The 19,339-nt window shown below is 44.9% G+C and overlaps 1 long non-coding RNA gene across 1 annotated transcript in view; it reads right to left on the bottom strand.

Moving 5' to 3' along the window:
- Positions 1–2,252: 2,252 nt before the first annotated feature.
- LOC132207812 (uncharacterized) overlaps positions 2,253–19,339 on the bottom strand; it is a 90,451-nt gene continuing 73,364 nt past the window's right edge. Inside the window, exons 3-4 of the long non-coding RNA XR_009443857.1 lie at positions 5,943–6,152; positions 2,253–2,357 (exon numbers count right to left, since the gene is read on the bottom strand). This is a non-coding gene — a long non-coding RNA (uncharacterized LOC132207812). The remainder of the gene's footprint in view (positions 2,358–5,942; positions 6,153–19,339) is intronic.

Genomic DNA, 19,339 nt, shown 5'->3' on the forward strand with positions numbered 1-19,339 from the left:
TACCGCGTTGCCACCAAGTTCCCCAAAATATATATTCACTTGGTGCATTTCACTCGAGATGTGATCTCTCCTTCCAGAACGTGCAAAGCATACTGATCCAAAGCAATATACTACCTTCAAAACCTCAGCTCTCAGCTTATTACTTTTGAGTACATGCTCAAATGCTTTCTCCAAGTCCAAACACAACACATTTACTGGTTTTCCTCTATTAATTCTCCTTCCAAAACTTCCTCCAAAAACCCAAACAAATTAGCCAGACATAATTTCTCTTTCAGCAGGCTATGGTGATTCTGTTTGATTAGATTCTGATTTTCCAAATGTTCTGCTATTATTTTCTTCCTAGTTGATTGCCACATATTTCCAACAATAGATGCCAGGCTGTTTCGATTGTAGTTATCTTCTTTTTGCCTCTCTCCTTTTTAAATAGGGACGTCACATCGGCATTTTTCCAGCCCTCAGATGCTTCTCTAGAATCTAAACCTTTTTGGGAAATTACAATCAATGCATATAATAAAATGTGAGGCTGGATGAACACAGCAGGCCAAGCAGCATCTCAGGAGCACAAAAGCTGACGTTTCAGGCCTAGACCCTTTTCTCATTATCATTGTTTCTTGATTTAAAAATTAACCTGGCCGTTACAACCTAGCATATGATTAATGGCATTACCTCGAAAATCTTCTTGGCTAAAGTGTTCAATAGATTGCTACAACCTGAAAGAAGTAATTCTTCCCTGAATTAATAGGCAACCAATTTGAAAATGTGGCCTCTGGTCGTAAAATCTTTCACAAATGGGAGTAATCTCTACGGATATACACTATCAAGCCTCTTAAGAATCTTAAATGTCGAAAAAATAAGTTTTTTTCAATCTTATAAACTCCAATGAATGTAGCCCAACTTTCCTAAGCATAGCAATCCCCTCCGCCATTTCCGAAATCAACCCAGTCAACATGAGGTGTACGGCCTCCGCAGCACTCGCTCTGTGGCCGTACATGACTTGTGAGTTACCATCCTGCTGCTACGTCTCTACTTCTATTTACGATGCAGTCCTCCGTCCATCCGAACATACTACCCTTGAACACATGGGCTCTTTTCTTTTGAGACACCTTACGAGCTGTAGCTTATCAAATGCTTTGTTGAAATCTCAATGTCAACTGGTGGTCCTTCATCAGTAATGTTTGTTTCCTTCTCAAAGCACTGTAGCAAGTTTGTCAAGTATTATTTCCCCGTTATGAAAGGATGTTAACTCTGTAGGATGTTATAGCACACTCAGTACCCTGTTATTTCATCTTTCATTGCCGGCATGAACATCTACCCAGGTTGACCTAAATTGGCAACACTTGCTTACTATTTTGTCCAACTATCTTTGTAATAATGGTGTTATGTTCACAATCTTTCAATCCTCTGAGAATTTTCCACAATCTAAGGATTCTTGGAAGATTATCATCAGTGCCTCCATTGTATCTGTAGCTGCATTGTTCAACATGAGAGGATACAACTCATCACACCCCCTGGATATTTTCTCTACTGATTGCAGTCATGTTTGGAATTCTGTGCAGTGACATTCACTTTTAATAGTTTGCTAAATACTACCAGGAACAGAAATTGTCATCCAGCTGCAACTAAGCTAAAGCTTTCAGCACAGAAGAAAGTCTTTCAATTCATTATGACCCAAATAACTCCTGAAAAGGGCAATACAATTTGCCTCAGTCAATAAATGTTCTTTCTCCAACATCCTGAGATGCATTATCTGTATTTCTTCAAATTTACCACAGAATCTGTTTCAATCACCCTTTCAGCAATACGCATGACAACAATTCGGCATTCTTCGTCCCCCTGTAGCCTCTGTTGCACATGTGCATTGTTAGCTGATTATTTATTTGTGTGCCTGCTTTTTTGCTCAAATGGATAAAGGTAAGTTCGTGTTCTTTTGTCATCAGAACTCTTGCCTCCTCACTCTCATCTTCCTTGTTTTATCCCTCTGCTGGAATATTTAATTTGTCGACATATCTGAAATATGTTGTTGAATGGATTGGGTTTTGTGCCATTGCATTCCCCAAAGCCCATCTACCCATCCTGTTGCTTGTTCTAACAGTTATTATCTTGCAGAGTGGAAAATGCAGTTTGAAAGCAATGGAACATTATTGATGAACAAGTTGATGCATAAATTGCTGCGATCTTCCAAACTACAAACTCACCTTCAATTCTTTCTCGGTCAGAGCATTATGCCGGCGCACATGAATCGTGTTCTCAATGGGATGTCCAAAACCATGGAATTGAATTTGCATGTTGATTTCTTCTTCCCTCTTCAGAAATGCAATGTCGTATCATGATGAAGCTTCCAAGGCAATGATTGTGTCCTTCAATGAAGGGAAAAGTGACTTTTAGATTCATGGAAATATTTCAGTACTTCCACATGCATGAAATGCAAACATTCTCCCTGCATGCTGACCCAAGTCCGCAAGACTAGGGCATGACCCAGTCTCATTTTATCGTATCTTTCTGATTTTACATGCCACGGGATAATCATTGCAGTGTGACAGAAATGTTGATCATGGAAATTTATCAGTGTTTTAATAAATAATGGCAAATTTTCAACATCTTGCAAGTGTATGAAGGCTCAATCTCATGACACCTTGCCTGCTGCACAAAGACATTCTTACACTGCTTTGAGTGTCAGGGCTCAAACAAAACACAATCATTACACAAATGCATCAACACGCTACTTTCAATAGGATCTGGCGCAGGCTTGGAGGGCCGAAGCGCCTGTTCCTGTGCTGTAATTTTCTTTGTTCTTTGACCAGATAAAAAGGAAAAGGGAGGTGTATAACAGTCATCAAGGGAACAAGAGTCCCTGGAGACGCACTAACGTCAACCAGGCCAACATCCCCAGCACTGAGGCACTGACCATCCTCGATCAGCTACAATGGGCTGGACACTTCATCTGTATGACTGACACGAGACTCTCCGCATGTTCTCATCCCAGCTTCAAAAAAGCAGGCGAGACCCAGATGTGCAGAGGAAGCACTCAGTGATAAACTCAAGTCCTCAATGGTGAAGTGCGACATTCCTGCAGACACCTGGGAATGGCCGGTCTCAGACGGCCCAAAGCCTGAAGAGCACCTGGGAAGGCATCAAACACTTTGAGGCTTGCCTTTGGAAGCAGCGGAAGCCATGCAGCCACACCAACACCTCCCTCACCCCTTCCCACGACTGCCTTCTGCCCCGAGTGCAACAGAGCCGACGGCAGCTGCATCGGTCTGTACAGCCGGCGATCAATTCAGCCTGAGAGTGGGAGAGTGTCATCCATATCTGCGAGAAACCACCATGATGATGATGTATAGTGTGCAGGGGCATCTCGTCATAGCAATTCAGAGAACAAATACAGGGCAACAGAACGCTGGTGACCAAGATTAGGATGAGGGAGAATCTCAAAATCTTCTACAAGTGTCTCAGAGGGAAAGAGAAAACCCAGGGAAAACCAGGTCTCATTAGGGATGAAGAGGCAAATGAATGGTTTGAACTGGAGGGCAATGTCAGGTGTTAAACGAGAATTTCACATCAGCTTTTACATGTGAGAAGGAGCACACAATTCTCGGACAGAATTAACAGAGACTGGGGAGATGTTAGGTGTTTTGGTGAATTTAAAATTGGACAAATCCCAGGTTTGGATGAGGTGTATGCCACGATGCCCAGGGAGATGAGAGAAAACATTCCACTCGCCCTCATACAGAGATTTCAAAAGTACCAAAGGACTGGAGAACAGGTAACATAGTTCCACTTATCAAAATGCGTGACAAACATAAAGCAGAGTATTACAGACCGGTGAGTATCACATCAGTAGAGAGGAAAATATTGGAGAAAATTCTGAACGGCAGACTTAATTTCCATTTCAAGAAGTGGGGTCTGATCAGCGACCGTCAGCATAGCTTTGTCAGAGGGAGGTCACGCCTCACAAACTTAGATGATTCTTTCAAAGAGGTGACGGAGTGTGCAGATGGGAGTTGATGTAATGAAAATAGATTTCAGCAAAGACTTGGACAGGGTCCCAAATGGGAGCGTGGCAAAGAAGGTAAAGCTCGGGGGGTCCAGGAAAATACAGCAAGTTGAATCCAAAGTTACAGATTGGTCAAATGGGCAGGTCAACAGTAGATGGAATGTTAACCCTGATCAATAAGGCAATTTGGACAAACTAACAAGGCAAGGAATCATTCAAAGAAATGCCAGGACACTAGGAAGATCAGAGGAATGGTGTGATCTTGGGGTGCTTGTCCACAGATTCCTGAACATGGAATGGCAGCTTAAAAGGACAGTTCAGAAAGCACATGGCTCAAGAGCTGTACAGGACTTTGGTTAGGCCCCAGCTGAAGTGCTCAGTGCAGTTCTGGTCTCTCCATTATAGAAAGGAGGTGTTTGCATTTGAGCATGTGTGGAGGACATTCATCAGGATGTTCTGAGGGGGTGAAGCATTTTAACTCGATGGAGAGTCTGGATACGTTTGCGTTAGCAATAACTGCTAATGCTGGAGTCTGAGATCACACAGTGTGGAGCTGGGGGAACACTGCAGGCCAGGCAGCATCACTGTTGCCGATCTCTGATTAAAGGTCTAGGCCTGAAACATCAGCTTTTGTGCTCCCGAGATGCTGCTTGGCCTGTTGCGTTCAGCCAGCTCCACACTGTTCTCATAGATTCTCCAGCATCTGCAGTTCCCATTGTATCTAGCATCACTGTTTTATCTGGATAAGGTTGGCTTCTTTTCTTTCGAGTAGAGAAGGTTGAAGGAGGTCCTGAAAAAATTGTTTCGATTAATATGGGTAGGGGCGAGGTAAAAAGAAGGTCCATAATGGGGTCGGTCGGGGGGCGGTGGTGGTAGAGGAAGAGATACATACATTTAAGCTAAAAGCTCAGAAGGAATTTCAGGAAAGAAAAGACACCCAGAAGGTGCTGGGGGGTTGGAATTCATTGTCTGGGACTTCAGTTGAGGTGGATAATCTTTTCACATGAAAGAAAAAGGGTTGGTACAGCACTTAAAATGAAATAACATTCAAGGCAATGGGCCTATTGCTAGAACATGAGCCGAATGTCAACTTAGTGTGGCTTCAGTGGTTACAGACACAATGGAATGAAGTGCTTGTTCAATTCTGTACAATTCTCTGATTCTATGATTCTGGAGCAGGGGACAGTGAGTGGACAGCACGGGACAGTTCACCTATCTTCTCTTTTATCCATCTTCTATCTGCCTCCGCACTTCTCCCTATTTTTTACAGAATCCCCTTCTCCTCCCCCATTTTTGAAGAAGGGTCTCGATCTGAAACGTCAGCTTTCTTGCTTCTCTGATGCTGCTCGTCCCGCTGTGTTCATCCAGTTCGACACCTTGCTCTCTCAGATTCTCCAGCATTGGCAAGTTCCTACTATCTCTTGAGGAAACTTACTTGTTTTTGCACCCAAACTGTGGTGAGAATGTGGAACGCACCGACTGTGTGGGTGGTAGAGGCAGAAAGCATGATAACATTTAACAAGTCTGTGATTGGGCATTTGCGATGCCAAGGCAAACAAGGCTCTGGGTCGAGTGCTGGGAAATGTGATGAGAATAGTTCGGGACCTGCATCTTGTGAGGGCACATACAATTTGCTGAAGGGTCTGTTCCATTGTCATCGCACTCTATTATGCTGTCCCTCAATGATCCTGTGACAAGCAAGTGAAGGTTTACAGAAACAGGTACTTTTCAAGGACAATGCCAAAAGGAAAAGTGATGCACAGTCAAAGTGCATGTAAGAATTTAACCAAGGATTAACACCATTGAAGAACTGGTATTTGTGCCAATGCACCAAACCTGCAGATGAAAATGCAGTGTCCAGTTTGATTGCAAACTGCAACAACCACCAGTTAGTAACATGATCAATGGAAATATCTGAATGCCTGTTGTTGTGATCTCAAGCATTTACCTGCGTCGAGTGAAATCCACCACCACAGTTCTGTTGCATCGTTAGCCACCTCGCAATCGGTGTTGCAAAGTCAATATCATTCCTTGACAACGCTTGAAGCAAGGCATAAGCAGTGGTTTCCACAGTCATCGCAAAAGCCTATGCTGCTTCAATTGGATATGGCTTCTCGTCCTCCAACAATGGAGGCTTTCCAGTTACCGACATCAGAATCTGTCATTTGAGAAAGGGATTAGCTGAGAATAAAGTTTACATCATATAGATTTTTGTTTGCATTTCACCAACACAAGAATGGTTTTCTGGTCAAGATCCACCATTGTCTCACCACTGATGTCTATAACATTCTCCATACTTCCCGCTCAGTGATGGGTCCTTTTGTTTGGGAAAAATAGGCACCTTCGAATGCAAATGAATCAAGGTGAGCTTTAGTTTCTCATCAGGCTACATGGCAGTTATTACAAGATGTTACGAACAAAAGGTGAAGAGGCAGATGAAACCATTCATCGCATCAGTCTGGATGATCTTCTTGCCCTCATCCTGAGGAGGCATCACAGATCTTTACTTACACGCAATTCAAGTTATTTCATGCAATGACAAGACTGAATGTTCTGGATACTGCAAATGCCATGGCACCTGGCAGCATCCGACAAACTGTATTGGAACAATGTGCCCCAAGGTCAGCACACCAACAGTAAATGTTTTCCAGTACATTTTTAAACACTTGCGACACTCACATTTCAGAGAAAGATGACCTATCATGTAATCGTCAGACAAATTGTGCTGACCAATTATGGCCTCAATGTATTCTCAATCATCAGCAAAGTAATGCAACATCTGGATGACAGTGCTGTCAAACAGCTGCACACTAAGGTTCAGTTTACTTTTCGTCATGCCACACTTCTCGTAACCTCATTCAGGAGTTACCACAAATATGATCAGCGATCCTGAGCTTGAAAAGGAAGGAAAGTGCAATCTGTCATTTCCACCAAGCCAACTTCTGATTGAATGTGGTGTGAAGCAGAGGAATAGAAAATTGAGTCAGTGGCATTCATTGGATACCTGCACTGGTTGAAGTCATGTCTTCATTTGAACCAAATTGGAGACATGAATGTTCATTGAATATTGTCCAGGTGTCCAGCAGAATTCATGACTTTTCCAACAGTGAAATCAACAATGAGAAAATACAGTGAGACTTGGACAACGATCAGGCTGGGCCTGATAAACGATAAGTAACATTTGCACCACACAAGTGCTAAGCAGCAATCAGCTCCAACAAGAGAGAATATGACCATATCACAAAATTCCATGTCCTTACCTGAACATCATCCTTACATTTATTTTTAAATGTACAAGTGCTATCCAAGCCATGCAAGGCTATGCGCCAGGTGTTGGAAATGAGGTTAGAAAAATTCACTGCTTCTCTTTGACTGTCACAGAATCCGTGAGCTTAAGAATTTAATTCTCCTGTATTGTAGACTACTGAGGTGCTTGGCTATCCACTTCATCAAGGTTAACACTGATCTAAAACTAAACTGGGTCAGTTATCTAATCAGCAGTAGCCAGGTCCGTGGTACAAACCGCCCTGCTGTGGAACAGGGTCAGGCAAATCCAAGTGAGTGATTGTGGTTGGAGGCTCATTCGTTGGGGGCATGGTGTCTGTCGCCACATTTGAGACAGCAGGGCTGTGTGTTGCTTCCCTGGTGCAAAGGTCAAGGACATCTCTGAGTGGTTGCAACAAATTCTTAAGGGGGAGGGTGAGCAGCCAGAGGCCATTGTCCACATTGGTACCAATGACGTAGGAAGAAAGAGGGATGTGATCCTGTGGACTGTGTACAAGGAGTTAGCAAAGAGGCTGAAAGGCAGGACCTAGAGGGTAATAGTTACTGGGTTACTACCAGAGCCACATGTTCGTGAGCTAAATTATAGAAAGATAGGTGAGATGAATGCATGGTTAAGGAGCTGGTACAGGGGCCAGGGTTTCAAGTTCATGGATAACTGGGTCCACTTCTTCGGCAAGGGGTGACCTGTGTAAGAGGAATGGGTTGCACCTGAACTGAACGGGAACAAATATCTTCACACGGAGGTTTGCTAGTGCTACTTAGGATGATTTAAAGGCTGGCAGGCAGCTGGAAACGAGAGCAGCAGGTCAGCAAGTCGATGAATTGATAGCAGGTACATGTTAGGACCAATAAATCAGAAAAGAATGGCAGTCAGAGACAGGTACATGAACATGATGGCACAAACAAGCTGACGTATGTTTCTTTCACTGCAAGGAGTATTATAGCTCAGGCAAATGAGCTTAGAGCCTGGATCAGTACATGGGACTCTGATGTTGAGGCCATTACATGGGTTTGGTTGAGACAGAGACCGGACTGGTTGCTCAATGTTCCAGGGTTTCATTGTTTTCGAGAAGATAGAGGGGAAGGTAAAAGAAGGAGGTGCTCTCATAACCTGTGGGAAATGTGACATCTGCACCCAGAAAGGACATTCTGGAGGGCTTGCCCACTGAGGCAATAGAGGTCGCGTTCAAAAATAAGATAGACACAATCACTCTGATCAGATTAAACTAATAGCCTGCTCCCCTGTTGCCACTGACACACTGAGGAACAAATATGCAGGCAGCTCGTGAAATGATGCACTAACTCAGAGTTGTCACAGTCAGTGAATTTAACCTCCACGGTATTGACTGGGACTCCCTTACAACAAGAGTTTAAATGAGGCCGAATTTGTTAAGTCTATCCAAGAGAGTTTCTTGACACAGTATATGGATAGAAGATGGGCCATGCTGGACTTTGTCCTGGTCAGGTAACTGGTGAGAAGGGTGGGAAAGCATTTTGGAAATAGTGATCACAACTCCTTCAATTTTAAGATTGCTATGAAGAAGGATAAGTCAGGACCTTGGGGGAGAGTAAATTATATCAATTTTAGGTAGGAGCTGGGGAGTGTTAATTGGGGGGAGCTGTCACATTTGCCACATGGGAATTGTTTAAAGGCCTGCTTATGAGTTTAGGATCAGGAAGGAGGAAGGACAAGGATGGCAAGGTAAAAGACCCTTGGATAATTGGGGAGGTTGTGAAGTTAGTCAAATGGGCAAAAAACAGAAATATGTCAGGTTTTGGAAGCTAAAATCGAACAGGGCCGACATAAAGAAAGCAGAAAAAGAAAGGGTGATGAAATGACCTTGGCAAGGAGGGTTAAAGGAAATCCCAAGGCATTCGATGCATACATCAAAAACAAGGGGATAAATAGTGAGAAAGTAGGACCATTCAGGATAAAGGAGGGAACTTGTGTACGGAAGCAGAGGATATGAGCAAGATCCGAAATGAGGACTGTGCATCACTATTCACTCAGGCGAAGGGTGTGGAGGATAGTGGGATTTGTGTGGAGCATGCTCATATGACAACAGCATTTTGAGATCAAGAAAGAGCATTAAGGTGGATAAGTCCTCAGGACCCAATGGTATCTACTCAAGGATTTTGAGCGAGGTGAGAGAGGAGATTGTCGGGGCATTCAGCAATATCTTTGTATCCTTGGTAGCCACTGGAGGGGTACTGGAGGACGAGCAAGTTGCTAAATGTTCTTCTTCTGTTCAAGAAGGTAAATAGGATCAATCCAGGAAACTATAGACTAGAGAGTCTCTCATCGTTCATTGGGAAGCTATTGGAGAGAATTCTTAGGGATTGTATTTACCTGTATTTGGAACAGCATTGCCCAATTAGGGACAGTCAGCATGGCTTTGTGCAGGGCAGGTCATGTCTTACTAACTTGATTGAATTTTTTGAGGAGGTAACTAATGTGATCATTGAAGGTAGAGTGGTGGATATTGTTGACATGGATGTTAGCAAGGCTTTCAACAAGGTGCTTCACCGTAGGATCATCCAGAAGATTAAGATCCATGGGGTCCGTGGTCACTTATCTGCTTGGATTCACAACTGGCTTGCCCAGAGAAGGCAGAGGGTGGTGGTGGAAACGTGCTTTTTAGGCTGCAGATCCAGGACTATTGTGTTCTGCAGGGATCTGTACGGGGACCTCTGCTGTTGTGGTATATATATAAAATGACTGAGGTGACAAGATAGATGGATGGGTTATTAAGTTTTTAGACGATAGAATGATTGGTAGAGTGGTAGTTAGGGTAGAAAGTCATAAAAGGATACAGAAGGATACAGATCCGTTGCAGAAATGGCAAGTGAATTTTAATCCATTAAGTGTGAAGTGCTCCACTTTGGGAAATTAAATGTTAAGGAAAAATATACAGTTAATGGCAGGACCCTGAGCAGCATTTGTGTCTACAGGGATCTTGGGATTCAGTTCATAGCTCCCCGAAAGGGGCCACACAAGTTGATAGAGTGGCAAAGAAGACGCATGGCATGCTTGCCTTTATTAGTTCGGGAATCGAGCACAAGAATCAGGATGTCATGTTCCAGCTTTAGAACACTTTGGTTAGGCCTTAAGTATTGCACTCTTAAGAATTGTATCCAATTCTGGTCATCATGTTACAGGAAGGACGTGGAGGTTTTGAATAGGGTGCAAAAGAGGTTGCCTGGATTTGAGGGCTTGAGCTAGAAAGGAGAGGCTGGAAAGACTCAGACTGTTTTCTCTGCAGTGGCAGAGGTTGAGGGAAGACTTGATAGAGGTTTACAAATTTGTGACATGCATGGACAGATTCTGACTGTAACCCTTCTCCCAGATTTGAAATGTCTAAAACTGGGGGCATGTATTTAACGTGAGAGCAGGAAAGTTCAAAGGAGATGTCAGAGACAATTCTTATATACAGAGAGTGGTAGGAGTCTGAAAAGCACTGCCGGGGTGGCTGTGGAAGCAGATACAATAGGGCCGTTTAAGACACTTTTATATACGTACATGAATATACAAGGAATGTAGGGATATGAATCAAGGACATTCAGAAGGCTTTAGCTAAATTTGGCATCATGTTTAGCACAACATTGCATGCCAAAGGGCCTGTTCCTCTGCTGAAGTGTTCTTGGATCTATGTTCATCAATGTGACTGGAGCCGGAGATCAGAGACAATAGATTCTACAGCAAGTAACTCACTTTGGACTTCTCAACATCTGTCCACTGCCGATAAACTCCAAATCCAGGTGTCAATGAAATACTCTTCACTCAGCTGAACGAGTGCGACTCCGACAACACTATCGATAAACGACAGCAATGCAGTCAAATCATCCCACTGATTGATCCCCCTTCTTACGTAAGGATATAGGAAAACAGGTAGGCCATTCAACCCTTCAAACACTTTCTACCATCCAATGAGATTATAACTTAATTGCGGCCTACCTCCATATTGCCTTTGGTCCATATCCCTCAATACTGTTTTTCCTTTCGGTCGAACTGAAAATTTACAATTAACAATGGATCGAGAATGAACTGTTGTTTGAGATGGGGAGTTACAACGAGACAATGCACCAATTCATCAAACTCCTTCCACAGTACCTGATAATTGTGTGAACCCTACCACCCAAAAATATTTAAACAGCAGCTCCAGAATCTGCATGTTCCCTGTCAAAATCAGCAGAATCCTGGATCTGGAACTGTATGACTGTTACTTCATTTCCACTGAGTAAAAGCAATTCATCTCCTGTCCTCAGTATTTCATTAATATATTCATACCACGTGCATTGCAGCTATTCAACAGGCCAATTCTCCACAACCTTCTCAACAGCAATTCTGGATGGATAGCAAATGCAGCCCAAGAAAGCAACATCAATGACATGCTCGTGAATTTTAAAAATTATCATGACAATATTTGCGGATTATAACAAATCTCAGACTTCATGACGTCAAAAAATCCATTCTCCCCCTCTCCCCACTGCTTGGATGTGCATTCATGATTGTGATTTACAAAGAACAGCAACTAATTTGAAACAATTCACTTGCAAAAATAGAACAAAAATCTAGTTTTGTGCAAAACCGATGCGAAACAGATAGTAGCGGATCGCGAAGGGGACTGTTGGAGAATGCAGAATATAGACAGATTGGAGAGTTAGGTGGAGAAATGGCAGATGGAGTTCAATCCGGGTAAATGCGAGGTGATGCATTTTGGAAGATCCAATTCAAGAGCGAACTGTACGGGAAATGGAAAAGCCCTGGGGAAAATGGATGCACAGAGAGATCTGGGTGTTCAGGTCCATTGCACCCAGACGGTGGCAACACAGGTCAATAGAGTGGTCAAGAAGGCATACGGCATGCTTTCATTCATCAGACGGGGTACCAAGTATAACAGTTGGCACGTCATGTTACAGTTTTATGGGACTTGGGTTCACATTTGGAATATGGCGTACAGTTCTGGTCGCCACATTACCAATAGGACGTGAATGCTTTGGAGATGGTGCAGAGGAGGTTCACCAGGATGTTACCTGGTATGGAGGGCACTAGCTCTGAACAGAGGTTGAGTACATTGGGATTATTTACATGAGAAAGACGGAGATTGAAGGGGGGGACCTGATTGATGTCGACAAAATCATGAGAGGTATAGACAGGGTGGATAGCAAGAAGCTTTCTATCTCAGAGTGGGGGAACTCAATTACTAGACGTCACAATTTCAAGGTGAGAGGGGAAAAGTTTAAGGCATATGAGTGGAAAGTTCTTTATGCAGAGAGTCGTGGGTGCCTCAAACGCGTTGTCAACGCAGGCATTCGAGGCGGCACAATAGCGTCATTTAAGATGTATCTAGACAGAAACATGAATGGGCAGGGAGCAAAGGGAACAGATCCTTGGAAAATAGGTGACAGCTTTACATAAAGGATCTGGAATGGCGCAAGCTTGGAGGGCCAAAGGGCCTGTTCCTGTGCTGTAATTTTCTTTGTTCTTTTCCTCTTTGAAACAGTTTGAAGGCCGGCTATCAGCTAGACAACAGCAGCGATCCCTGGGATTCGTCATTAGAAACATGAAGGAGTTTCCAACATCAATTGGACAGAGAGCGTATATGAAGATTCAAGTCACTATTTCATCTACAACTTTCCACTCACACCGGTGAAATGCCCTTTCAGAACTACAGTGCATGTTAGTCCAGAACATGCTGCACTCGAGCCACTTCCATTTTTCCACTTCCTGAACTACAATTTGATCCCTTCATTTCCTGCTTTGTTTGCTTTTATGTTTTTCTAGTCTTGAAGATTTCTACAGTACAAATTTACAGTTGCCCTATTATAGGAAGGATATTTTTAAGCAAGAGTGGGCACAGAAGAAATTTACCAGATCGTTGCTGAGCATGGAAGGTTTCAGTGATAAAGGAAGGTTGGGTCAGCTGGAACTTTTTTCACTGGAGCAAAGGGGGATGAAAGGTGACCTGATCGACGTTAATAAATAGGACAAGGCTGGAGGGATATGGGCCACGAAGAGGCAGTTGGGACTAGTTGAGTTTGGGATTATGTTGGACCTAAGGGCCCATTTCCACGCTGTACAACTATGACTCTATAAAATAGGCTGACAAGGTAAAGTAACACATACCGTACCAAAACGAGAAAAAAAAGCACAGCATCCCCCTCAAATTACATCTCACCACAGGACAAGTTAAGGCCAGGCTACTACATAGAACAAACATCAACACTGCATCTCAAACCTCCAGTGGAATTGAATAGTTTTGCATTTATCTTGATAAGTCAAACCACATTCTGTTCTCCAACCCTCTGGTACTTCCCTTGTGAGAGGAATTGAAAAACTGGTCAGGGCCACTGAGATTTTCTTTCTGAGGTAACAAGGTGCAGAGCTGGATGAAAACAGCCGGCCAAGCAGCATCAGAGCAACAGGAAGGCTGACGTTTCAGGCCTAGACACTTCTTCAGAAATGGGGGAGGGAGAGGGGGTTCGGAAATAAATAGGGAGAGAGCGGGAGGCGGATAGAAGTTGGATAAAGGAAAAGATAGGTGGACAGGAGACAGACAGGTCAAAGAGGCAGGGATGGAGAGCAGGTGGGAAGTTAGGGAGCAGACAGGGCAGTCCAGATAGGACGAACAGGTCAAGGGGGCGGGAAGAGGTTAGTCGGTAGGAGGTGGGGGTGGGGCTTGAGGTGGCAGGATGGAATAGGTGGGTTGGTTTTGGGTTGCGGGAGCAGGAGGGGAGATTTTGAAGCTTGTGAAGTCCACATTGATACCACTGAGCTGCGGGGTTCCCAAGCGGAATATGAGGCGCTGCTCCTGCAATCTTCAGGTGGCACTGCAGGAGACCCAGGATGGACATGTAATCTGAGTATTGTGAGGGAGATGTGAAACGGTTCGCGACTGGTAGGTGCAGTTCTTTCGTGCATCGGTGACTTGCAAAGGTCCCGAAGCCTCCGCTTGGTTTCCCCGATGTAGAGGGGGCCACAATGGGAACAGCGAATACAGAATATCACATTAGCAGATGTGCAGGTGAACATCTGCTTGATGTGGAATTTCTTCTTGGGGCCTGGGATGGGGGTGAGGGGGGAGGTATCGAGGCAGGTGAAGCACTTCCTGCAGTTGCAGGAACAAGTGCCGCGTGTACGGGATGCTGGGGGGGAGTGTGGAGTGCATAAGGGAGTCACCTAAGGGTGGGGAGGGAAAAAATGTCTTTGGTGGTGGGGTCAGAGTGCAGATGGCAGAAGGGGTGAGGGGTGAGTTGTGGGAAATGCGGGTGACTCGGTCGAGGGTGTTTTCGACCACTGCGGGGGGTGGGGGGGGGGGGGGGGGGGGGGGGGGGGAGTTGCGGTCCTTGAAAACTAAAACTTCTCTTTCAAATCCTCCCACCTCCTACAGACAAAGTGGGTGGCCAGGGTATCCACATGGGCCCAAGCTATGCCTGCCTCTTTGTAGGTTACATGGAACGATCCCTCTTCCATACCTACACTGGCCCTAAACCCCACCTCTTCCTCCGTTACATTGATGACTGTATCGGCGCCACTAATGTGGTAGCTGCATCCGCTGTTCCCATTGTGGCCTCCTCAACATCAAAGAAACCAAGCGGAGGCTTGGGGACCGCTTTGCACATCACCTATGCTCACTTCACACTAAACAACTCCCCCTCGCAGTCCTCAGATGACATGTCCATGCTGGGCCTCCTGCAGTGCCGCAATGATGCCACCCGAAGGTTGCAGGAAGGGCACTTCATATTCTGCTTGGGAACCCTGCAGCCCAATGCTATCAATGTGGACTTCACAAGCTTCAAAATCACCCCTCCCCACAACTGCATCCCAAAACCAGCCCAGCTCATTCCCGCCTCCCGAACCTGTCTTTTCTCCCTCCTATCCCCTCCTCCCACATCAAGCCCCACCACCATCTCCTATCCTCTTGATCTTTGGCCTTGATCTTTGAGTCCTCATTTTCTACAGATTTAGTACCAGAGGGCTGCAAATGTTGTGCCCTTGTTCAAGAAGGGCAGGAGAGATGACCCAGGTGATTATAGACCAGTGAGCCTTACGTCTGTTGTCGGAAAAGTTTTGCAAAGGATGAGAAGAGATTTAGGATTTCTAAACATCAAGCAAGCACCAATTTGATTGGAGATCGTCAACATGGATTCGTCAAGGGCAGGTCGTGTCTCACAAACCTCACTGAGTTTTCAGAAGGTGACCAAGCATGTGGACGAGGGAAGGGCCGTTGACGTGGTGTACACGGTCTTCAGGAAAGCCTTTGATAAGGTTCCACGTGGTCGGCTATTGGAGCAAATATGGACGCATGGGATTGAGGGACATTTAGCAGTTTGGATGAGAAACTGGCTTTCTGTAAGAAGGCAACTAGTGGTGGTTGATGGAAAATATTCAGCCTGGAGTCAATTCGCTCGTGGTGTGCACAAGGATTTGTTTTGGGACCACTGCTGTTTGTCATTTTTATAAATGATTTGGATGCAGGCACAGGTGGATGGATTACTCAGTTTGCAGGTGACACTGAAGTTGGTGGAGTGGTGGGCAGTGTGGAAGAACGTCGCAGGTTGCAGGGAGACTTGGATAAACGGCAGAATTGGGCTGAAAGGTGGCAAATGGAGTTCAATGTGGATAAATGTGAGGTGATTCACTTTGGGAAGAATAATAGGAAGGCAGAATACTGGGTCAATGCAAAGATTCTGGGCAGTGTGGATGTGCAGAGGGATCTTGGTGTCTATGTACATAGATCCCTGAAAGTTGCCACCCAGGTTGATGGTGCTGTTAAGAGGGCTTACAGTGCGTTAGGTTTCATTGGGAGAGGGAATGAGTTCTGGAGCCAAGATGTCACACTGCAACTGTACAAAATGCTAGTGCGGTCTCATTTTGGAATATTGCGTGCAGTTCTGGTCGCCCCATTACAGGAAGGATGTGGAAGCATTGGAAAAGGTGCAGAGTAGATTTACCAGGATGTTGCCTGGTCTGGAGCAAAGGCCTTATGAAGAAAGGCTGAGGGGCTTGGTCAGTTCTCATTGGAGAGGAGAAGACTAAAAGGGGATTCAAGAAACACATACAAGATGATCAGAGGATTAGATAGGGTGGACAGTGAGAGTCTTTTTCCGAGGACGATGACATCAGCTGGTTGAGGGGGCATAGCTACAAATTGAGGGGTGATAGATTTAAGACAGCTGTCAGAGGCAGGTTCTTTCCTCAGACAGTGGTAAGGGCATGGAACGCCCTGCCTGCCAATGTAGTTAAATCAGCCACATTAGGGGCATTTAAACAGTCCTTGGATAAGCATATGGATGATGAAGGGATAGTGTCGGGGGATGGGCTTCGATTAGTTCACAGGTCAGCGCAACATCAAGGACCGAAGGGCCTGTTCTGCACTGTATTGCTCTATGTTCTATCTCCCCACCTGCATTCTTCTTCAGTGGTTCCATCCCCGCCTCTTTGAACTGTCTGTCTCCTCTCCACCTATCTTCGATCCGCCTCCACTTCTCTCCCTATTTATTTCAGAATCCCCTTCCCCTGCCCCATTTCTGAAGAAGGGTCCAGATTCAAAACATCAGCCGTCCTGTTCCTCTGATGCTGCTTGGCCTGCTGCGCTCATCCAGCTCTACACCTCCTTACCTCAGATTCTCCGGCATCTGCAGTTGCTACTATCTCTGAAGAGATTTTCTTTCTCTTCTCCCACAGCAGTCTTGGAAACAACACATCTGGGCGTGGGGATTTGTTCACTTTTAAACCAGCCAAAAATTTCAGTTTCACACTGCATCTTCCTGCTTTATAGACATGAATGCTTCTCCTTGAAGGGAGAGCCGATGGGAGGGACTTGTCTACTGTATCAATGCCCTTCAGTTCCGAACACAGATTGCTCCCTCACCCCGTGTACACCCCGGTTTCTAATTGGCGCTACTCTTTCCCTGGTTATTCTCCTGCTTCATGTACCTGTGGAATATCTTGATATTCTCTCCAATATTGGCCACCACCGTTTCTTCACACCTCGTTTTTATACGCCACTAGTCATCCATTCATTTGCTTCCTTCGCACTTGTCGTAAACATGTCCTGAACATTCCTCAAGATCCAGGGTTTTCCAGGCTTGTCGATGATAAATTTCACCCAAAATGGAATGGCCTTTACTCTCCCAGTTCCTTTCCTGGACGTATCTGACTATTCTGCTGCAGATTCGCCCTCAAGTAACTTCACAAAATATTTTACCCAGATCCTGCCTTGTTTAAATAAAATATGCCTCTTCCCAAACCAAAGACACTTGGTTGTTTTAACAGACTGACATTCTCCTTTCCCGTAACATATGTTGAAAAGTCTGTTGTCATGCTCACTATCGCTAAAGCACTTAGCCACTGTCACCTTGAACACTGGCTTTGTGTCCCAGAAATAGGTCCAGCATTGGAATACTGCGTCCAGTACTTGGAATACTGCGTCCAGTTCTGGGCGCCCTATTATAGGAAAGATGTGGATGCTTTGGAGAGGGTTCAGAGGAGGTTTACCAGGATGCTGCCTGGACTGGAGGGCTTATCTTATGAAGAGAGGTTGACTGAGCTCGGTCTCTTTTCATTGGAGAAAAGGAGGAGGAGAGGGGACCTAATTGAGGTATACAAGATAATGAGAGGCATAGATAGAGTTGATAGCCAGAGACTATTTCCCAAGGCAGAAATGGCTAGCACGAGAGGTCATAGTTTTAAGCTGGTTGGTGGAAAGTATAGAGGGGATGTCAGAGGCAGGTTCTTTACGCAGAGAGTTGTGAGAGCATGGAATGCGTTGCCAGCAGCAGTTGTGGAAGCAAGGTCATTGGGGTCATTTAAGAGACCGCTGGACATGTATATGGTCACAGAAGTTTGAGGGTGCATACATGAGGATCAATGGTCGGCACAACATTGTGGGCTGAAGGGCCTGTTCTGTGCTGTACTCTTCTATGTTCTATGTTCTATTGCACTGTCCCTTACAAGCTCGTCTACGTGTTGATGTTAAATAATCTCTCAAATGTATTTCAAGAAATATTTCCCAAGTCAACCTTTTATGTTATCTCAATTCGCGTTGTGCAGTTGAAATCCCCTGATATAATTTTTATTTTATTCCTTCTCACCTCTCAGTGAATTACCTGCAATTGCCCACTGCTTGGAGGTCCACAGCCGAAATTCCTCACAACATTAGCAAACCCTTGTGCAAAGATTTTGGCTCCTTTCCGGTTCAGCTGCAGACCAGCCCACTTGTAGAGGATACACCATCCCCGCAAGTTTTCCTTCAGATCCGGGAGTCTAAATCCTTCCCCAAACACAAACACTTGAGCAAAGCATTCATGTGTTTTCTTCCCCTTTTTCTTGCCTTCTCAGCATGTGGCACCAGGAATAATCCAGAGATTACAACTTTAGAGGTCCTGCTATTTCATCCACTGCCTAGATCTCGGAACACTCGATGCAAGACCCCATCACTCATCTTACCAAGGTGTACATCGAGCTGTGTCTTACGGACCTCCTCCTTCAGGATACACTTAATGACATTGTTGACCTGGTTAATACGCCATTACGGAGTCACATCCGTTACCGTGATAAATGCTGTCCAAACAGATTGTCACAATGGGCAAAAAAGCACACCAATGCCTCTACTTCCCAGGAGGCTAAGGCAATTCGGCGTGTCCACACGGACTACGTTCATTGATGTACCACAGAAAGCATCATATCTGGATGCACATCACAGCATGGTTCCTCTAGCTAAACAATCCCTAATCATTCTGTCTCATGCCTTTCTTCTCCCAGGCAGAATTGGTTCTCCTCGGTCATGACTAATTTGGGAGAGTGAAAGTTAATTAGTCCAACAATTCAGACACCATGGAAGACTGAGCAATCAGCTGGTGTGTGTGAGTGCGTGTGTGCGCGTGTGTGTGTGTGTGTGTGTGTGTGTGTGTGTGTGTGTGCGTGCGCGCGTGTGTGATAGAGAGAGAGAGAGAGAGAGAGAGTGCGTGTGTGTGTGCGTGTGTCTGAGAAAGAGAGAGTGTGTGTGTGAGATAGAGAGAGAGTGTGTGTGTGTGTGTGTGAGAAAGAGAGAGAAA

This window comes from Stegostoma tigrinum, unplaced genomic scaffold (genome assembly GCF_030684315.1).
Source record: "Stegostoma tigrinum isolate sSteTig4 unplaced genomic scaffold, sSteTig4.hap1 scaffold_165, whole genome shotgun sequence".
Taxonomy (NCBI): Eukaryota; Metazoa; Chordata; class Chondrichthyes; order Orectolobiformes; family Stegostomatidae; genus Stegostoma; species Stegostoma tigrinum.